The 7,535-nt window shown below is 42.9% G+C and overlaps 1 protein-coding gene across 1 annotated transcript in view; it reads left to right on the top strand.

The window, feature by feature from the left end:
* Nucleotides 1-2,490: 2,490 nt before the first annotated feature.
* Nucleotides 2,491-7,535, top strand: part of LOC126035271 (soluble lamin-associated protein of 75 kDa-like) — a 44,118-nt gene continuing 39,073 nt past the window's right edge. Inside the window, exon 1 of the mRNA XM_049793652.1 lies at nucleotides 2,491-2,579. The gene's annotated coding sequence lies outside the window, so the exon portion shown is untranslated. The remainder of the gene's footprint in view (nucleotides 2,580-7,535) is intronic.

Here is a 7,535-nt window from a genome sequence, read left to right as displayed (position 1 = left end):
CATGAACATGGCCCATAAACTAAGGGAATGATATCTCTGTGTGTGTATACATATATATATATATCTCAAAGGGACAGAAAAGGTGATGATGATTGACCAGGATGTAACTAAAGGTATGGGAACTAAGCATGACATCAATGGTATAGAATAAGGGGTGGATACTGTCCTGGTTTCAGCTGGGATAGAGTTAATTGTCTTCCTAGTAGCTGGTACAGTGCTATGTTTTGAGTTGGGTATGAGAAGCATGTTGATAACACTGATGTTTGCAGTTGTTGCTAAGGAATGTTTAGTCTAAAGTCAAGGATTTTTCAGCTTCTCATGCCCAGCCAGCAAGAAGGCTGGAGGGGCACAAGAATTTGGGAGGAGACACAGCCAGGGCAGCTGACCCAAACTGGCCAATGGGGTATTCCATACCATGTGACATCATGTCTAGTATATAAACTGGGGGGAGTTGTCCTGGGGGGATCGCTGCTTGAGGACTAACTGGGCATTGGTCGGCAAGTAGCGAGCAATTGCATCATCTGCTTGGCCACACCTCACACAGCTGTTCTAACTACTGCCATCCATTACCAGTGAAAGGCTCTGGCACTCCCTGCAGCCTGAGACCTGGATGGCTGTATGTTTTTGTGGGAGCTCTGTCTGGGATGCCACATCCATTTTAGTGACTGCAGAGAACTTAGCTTTCTGTCAGGTAGATACCATTGCTAAGCTCCTTCTGAGAGGGTGATGACTGCCAATTGAACTTACCTCTTGAGCTGAAAGGGTGAAGACACCCTTTCTGCATGCCCTGCTGCGCCACAGTAGTTGTTAGTGCTCCCTAGGCTGCTTTTTATAGGTGTGGGGGTGGCTGTGGTTGCTCTGGCAATGCCCAGGCCTCGTCAGCGTCTCTCCAGAGAGCTGCCAGATCCTGGTGTGACTCTCCACTGCCCTGGCGTTTCCCTGCCTCAGGAAATACCCCTGTGAGCCAAGATCTGCCACTCTGCCATGGATTGAGCCAGCTCTGGAGCAGCTCCCCTTGGCGACTGACTGTTTATTTTAAAATATTTTTGTTTCACCTACAATGAAACTGAGCTCAGTCTGAACTCCATGTTCAACCCACTATACATCTGTATATTGTATAGTGTGGTAAATTATTTTCCATCACCAGTAGAATGTGAAGGGTATTGTTTTATTAAACAATGTATTCATCATTCTGCAAGCCATGGCTTATTAGCAGAAACGAGCGTAGAACATATGACTGACAACAGTGAAAACATTAGTTGAAATCTGATTGATCCTGGGTTTAGTTTTAATGAGATTTAACAAAGACAGATAGTTTGAGCTTGACATGGGGGAAAAAAAATAAAGGATGACACTGATTGGAGTGTTAAATAGAACTGCTTCCCCCATTCTTGAAAGAAAACAAAAGATAATTTTGTTGAAAGTCCCTCATTTGTTCTCAATAATTTAACATTTTGTGGGAGAGATGTGAGAGAACAGAATGGAGGTAAAAGTATTCTGGGAAGGGTCAGGCTGAGATTCACAGAATAAGAAGAATGAGAAACAGAAAGAAGATGCAGTATTGGAGTATGAGGTTGAAAGTTATAGGTATAAACTGAGATCCCAGATGAGCCAGTGTTGCCTCAAGCCTTCAAAAGACTGATTAACAAATAAGAAGGTGGTGATAGCTTAAAGAAAAAAAACAACAAACCTAAAACATGAGAAGTGTGATATGCCTGCTATTCAAGGACTGTTTAGAGTATGTGTACTCAAGGTAAAGCTTATCTAGTTTTAAGATTCTGCTTACAATAGAGCACGCTTAAGGAGTGTTTGGATAATAGTCAAGGCACCACATAATGGACATTTCAGAGTCACAGACTTGCTAATTAAGGACATACATCCTCCTTCGGCATTGAGAAATGAGGGGTTGGCAAGCAAGAGAAACAAAGACCCTGATGTCCTCAGATGATGCATGACCATGAAAGGACAAAAGGAGTAGGGGTATTCTTCCCCAAACGACCACCGAAGACCACCAGAGACCCCCACGCAGGCATAGAAGACTCTGGGATGCTTGCTCAACATAATGAATATGCAATAGTTAGGCAGAACATATGTATTAGATAGGCGTGGTGTTTTAACTATAGTGTATAAGTATGGACTGAAAACCTCAGTAGGTGTGCTCGATTTGTGGAAATCTTCCACCTTGCACCCTGCGCAGAATAAAGCAATGTCTCCTCTCTAAACATATTTTGTATGTTTCGGGAGTTACTTTCTGATCAGGTAACACCATGGTGGGGAGCACGGGTACTACTACTGCCGCCGACGGCTGTGGTACCTCAGGAGCCGCGATAGCGGGAGGACCCTGGCAGCCGCCATGTCAGGGGGCGAGCGGTGGCGGCTCGAGGTGTAGCAGCGGGAGTGCGTCAGCGGCGAGGGGGGGAGGAGGGGAGGCTGCTGGAGGAGATGATATCAGGCGCCGGACAGCAGGTCTGAGGGAAACCGGAAGTGAGCTGAAGAGCGCTGTGAACGTTGCTAGGGAGCCCGGTTTCCTCCTCTCTCCAATCCAGCCACCGCCGCGGGACACTGTCTGGCCGGCTGAGGTGAGGCGCGGCGGAGATATGAGGGGTAACCTACCGGGGCGTCCCGCTTCTCCGTGTAGCGTAGCCGGGCCTGGCTAGGCAAGCGGAAGGACCCAGCGGCCACTTGCTGCAGCCGTGGTAAGGGAGGCAGATCCGGCCCACTGTGCCGGTCGGCGCTGGGCGTGCTTCCCCCTGGGAGGCAGGTAGTCGGGCCGGAGCGGCCGCCGCCCCGCGGCCGCGCTCTCCGCCGCGGCAAGCCCTGGCAGGCTCCGACGCCAGGTGTCCGCCTGCGCCCCCGCCGCTATCTCCCGCGGGTGCCGCGCTCTCTCCCTGGCCGCAGTGCCCGGCCTCCGCCGCCCTTCGCGGCCATCGGAGGGCAGGCTGGCGCGGCCGCGCTGAGCCCGCTGTCGTGGGGACTGCCGAGGCCGCGGAGGGGGACAGATGCGGCTCCGTCAGGACTCGGGCGGGCGGTGGGGACAGCTAGGCCCTCCCGCGCCGGGGGGCGGCCCGGTCTGGCCTCTCCTCAGCTGGGCCCGCCGTCCCTCGCCTCGCCTGGCTTCCGTCCGACGCGGAGCCCGGACGCCGTGGGGTGCGGGCCTGGGCTTGCGTGGTGCCAAGTTTTGTGTGAGTTTTCAGGAAAACGGCCACGTTTTGGCCCAGGCCACTCCGTGGTGGGTAGGGCCAGTCATATTTTGTGGAGATATCTATTGTAGCATTGCAATTTATGTATTATAGCCGCATACATATATAAGATCTATTATATATATATTTACGCATATATATGAAAATAAAAATTGCAGTGCTGCAATAGATGCCTCCCACAAAAGATGGCTCTGTTTGCATATGTGTGAAAATACACGTGGACGCATACATTCTCACATACACACACTCTCCTGTTTTCCTATATGATGTGTGGGGGTTTTAAAATTTTATTTTGAGGTAGGGTTGATTCTTTCCTCTTAAAACAAGGGGAAGTTTTTTGGCTAAGATATCTGTTGACGTAGCATTGCTATCCTGCTTATGGAGTGTTAAATCTAGCCTGAGTAAGTGGGTTATTTTGGGAGTTAGAGGAAAAGGTTTTACTAGCATTAAAGGAAAACAAAATATACGAACTCACTGGTTTTAGATATATATTAATGTCCTATTTAGAGGAAACAATTAAAGAGTGATCTTTAAGCTGTTTTGGGCTGTGGTGTTTTCAGTATTAATAATGAGAAATTTGGAAAACTACCCTTTGATGTGGAGACACTCTCCGGCTGATACTTGGTTTTGTGTGTGTGCATGCAAGAGAGGGAACTTTTTCTCCTTCCTGCTTAAGTTCAGATACTTGTTTTGTGTGTTGGGCCATGCCATTGGTCATAGTCTGGTGTATAACCCACCAGTTTTTAAGGGGAATAAGTATTGTGGAAGAGCGATCAGTATAACAAAAATCACTACTGTTTCACTGGAGGACCTATAAAAGATTGCTGCAGATCAGACTGATTGTGGTCTCTCTTCTCAAAACTTCCTATGGGAACTGAATGCATTTTCTCTCTGTTTCTTTAACCACACCAGCACCTTTCTTGTTGTTTAATTGACCTCTGCTTGATTTAAATATTGAAGAACTTCTCACTTCTTGTCTTAAGGGTGGCTAGTAAGAAAACGTTTTAGCACCTATTTCATAGAGGACAACATCAGGGCAGAGAGATGTTTATACTATAAACGTTTAAATTCAGGTATTATTAACCTCAGTGATTATCTCAATTTCAATGCTATTTTATGAATGAAAAGCTGCTGGGGACTCTGATATAGCAGACTGGTGTTTTAAGTTGCTTCCCCATTCCCCTTTCCCCAATCTGATCTTACTTAGTATCTGCTCTGTGCGGAAGCACATGTTTTACAGTGTCTTTCTTTACTGTTGCGGAAGATGAGTAATTAATATGGGATTCTACTGTACTTTTCCAATGAACTATCTCCAGCAATGCATGATCAAGACACACAGTACCAAGTCTTTTTGGAGTGTTTCATAACCTAGCTCCTTTACAAAGAGGCATTACTCTGACAAATAACTTGTAAAATACTCTTAATTTTTTTGTATGCATATTAAGATAGATAATGTCTCTTCACTTTAATTATTAAAAATAGATTTATTTATTTTTTTACTCTTATTAGTATTGCAAAAATAACAAAACTCAGAACAAACTTAAAACTCTCCTTACTTATCCAAATATCCTCTCTGTGCAGGTTGGTTTAAATAGTTGTAATTGCACACCTATTACAGTGCAGAATCTTTGCCAGTGAAAGATGGATGGAGTTCACTTCAGTGTTAAGGCTGACATTTAATAATGTTTTGTTTTTATTTTTAAATGTGAAAAAAGGAAATGTCTGATATGAAATCACTAAGAGAAGAACATTGAATTTGGTGGTATTAGAGAAACGAATCAGAGTAGAATAGCCCTTTACTTGCTTATGTTATTAGGTATAATAAGGCTTGGTTTATCAATATCTCATACCAATCAATGAATATCAAGTAGTAGTAATCATTTAAAGGTGTTACCAATTACATTTATAAACTTCAAATACAAATAGTATTATTAGAGCTGAAGTGTACTTATGCTTATTTTCACATTGCTATTCCTTAAATATTTCTGTATTCAAGTTACTAGCTTCTCATTTCCTCACAGATAAATACCTTCCTCCAGCCCCACAAGCTTGTAACCTAGTCATCAAATTGTATCAGCTATACATTCCAGAAAGCCTTAGTTATCCTTTGATCTGTGAAACGTAAAGTTTGGGGCAGCTATTGATACCGAAAAGCTGGTCGAAGAAACTCTAAGACTCGTTTTGGAGTTTTAGAAAGCAGGCATTCTTTATTGCAGCACTGGATGCACGGGGGATAGTCCCACCTAGCGTGCATACCACAGCTTTAGCACTAACAGGTTATATAGAATAACTAATTGCATATTCATCAGATTAGTATACATAGAAATAAAAATGATTACAACCGATTATCATAGTACTGCCTACATCCGATCATGCGCAATGAAGGATCCATTTGAGTCGAAGGGCTGCTTTTGCGACCACCGACCCATTTGAAGTTCTTGCTGGCTGTCCTTGAAGTCTTTATTCTTGTCCTTTGATCTTGAAGCTTAACGCAGCTTCAGTCACATGTGGTCAGTTTCAACACTGTTCTCATCTAGCATACAGGAACATCTAGTCATAAGAGCCAAGAACTGCAAAACTTATGAATAATTACTAGTTAATCATTTGACTAGACTTTGTAAGTATCTCCCCGGTTACCCTTTGTCTGTTGTTTCAACCATAATGTTAATATATGATCATTTATCAAACCTCACTTGCACAGTCACCTAGCAGCAAAACAGTTTTCATAGAAGGTGCAAAATATTAAAACCATAAAAGTTTGAACAAAGCTCATGAAATGTATGGACATATGCTATCACTATGGTAGAGATGCATGCTTTTCTTTGGAACTGTTTTCATCAGTGAATGACTCTTGGATAGTCATTTTGTAAACTGTTTAAAAAGAAACAAAAAATCTTTTTCATACAATAGAAATGGGTTTAAAAAAAAATAAGCAAAATTCAACCCTCCTCCCAAACTTCTGCTTCCAGCTGTTTTGGTATGGATTAAACAGTACTGAGTGAAAAAGCCTGCTTTAATGCGTTTCCCATACTGCATTGTTTTAGATAGGACCAAAGTGGCATATGCAGTGTCTTGATAGCTCTTCTCTGGCACTCTTGCAGTTTTGTTTGCTATTGCTGACTTTTTTTGTTTTGAATAATGGGATGTGATAGCATGTATTTATTTAGTCATTATAAATTTAGATGGTGTTCTCTAGTGAGCCTGAGATTTCAAAGAAGCTTTTAAATATCTCCCTAAAATATGTAGAAGCATCCTTCCTCAAGAGAGTGATGAGTTTTCAAATCTTCCCTAAAATCTCACTAAAATTAGTGAGAGTAGTCAGGACTAACATATGTCTGTCTTTGTTTTCAAAGTTAACTTGAAAAATCTACCAATGTTTTAAATGATATATCTATATATACTTAAATGATTCCTTGAGTTGCAGATCTAGCAAGATGGATTTGTCCGAGTTGTGTACTTGTCCTGGTTTCAGATGGGATAGAGTTAATTTTCTTTCTAGTAGCTGGTATAGTGTTATGTTTTGGATTCAGTATGAGAAGAATGTTGATAACACACTGATGTTTTCAGTTGTTGCTAAGTAGAGTTTCCACTAAGTCAAGGGTTTTTCAGCTTCTCATGCCCAGCTAGCAAGAAGGCTGGAGGGGCACAAGAAGTTGGGAGGGGACACAGCCAGGACAGCTGACTGAAACTGGCCAAAGGGGTATTCCATACCATGTGATGTCACATCTAGTATATAAACTGGGGGGAGTTGGCCTTGGGGCGTGGATTGCTACTTGGGAACTATCTGGGCATTGGTCGGCAAGTGGTAAGCAATTGCATTGTGCATCACTTGTTTTGTATATTCCAATTCTTTTATTATTATTGTCATGTTTTTATTATTTTCTTCCTCTCTGTCCTATTAAACTGTCTTTATCTCAACCCATGAGTTTTACTTTTTTCCTATTCTCTCCCCCATCCCACTGGGTGTGGGGGGAGTGAGTGAGCAGCTGTGTGGTGCTTAGTTGCTGGCTGGGGTTAAACCACGACAGTACTGAACTGTTTGTTGTACAGCTATTAAAAAATAGCATTTTAGTTTTTTGATTTGTTTTCAAATATGGGTTGTTCCTTTCTTGGTCCTGTACTTTATTTTTGTAGTAAAATACTATCCTATGATTTTATTTTTACTGTTGAACAGGGGACCTGCATGTTTACAGTGGCAGTGTCTCTCTCTTCTGCTTATGGTTAGAGATAGTTTATGGGCCCGGGTGAATTGAATTCGCTGTTACCCTTTCTTCTAGGCTTCATCAAAACATGTAAAGTAAGGGTGGTTAAATAGGTTTCTTTAATTCTGTGGAA

This window comes from Accipiter gentilis, chromosome W (genome assembly GCF_929443795.1).
Source record: "Accipiter gentilis chromosome W, bAccGen1.1, whole genome shotgun sequence".
Classification (NCBI taxonomy): Eukaryota; Metazoa; Chordata; class Aves; order Accipitriformes; family Accipitridae; genus Astur; species Astur gentilis.
This window is presented reverse-complemented; position numbering and strand designations above follow the sequence as displayed.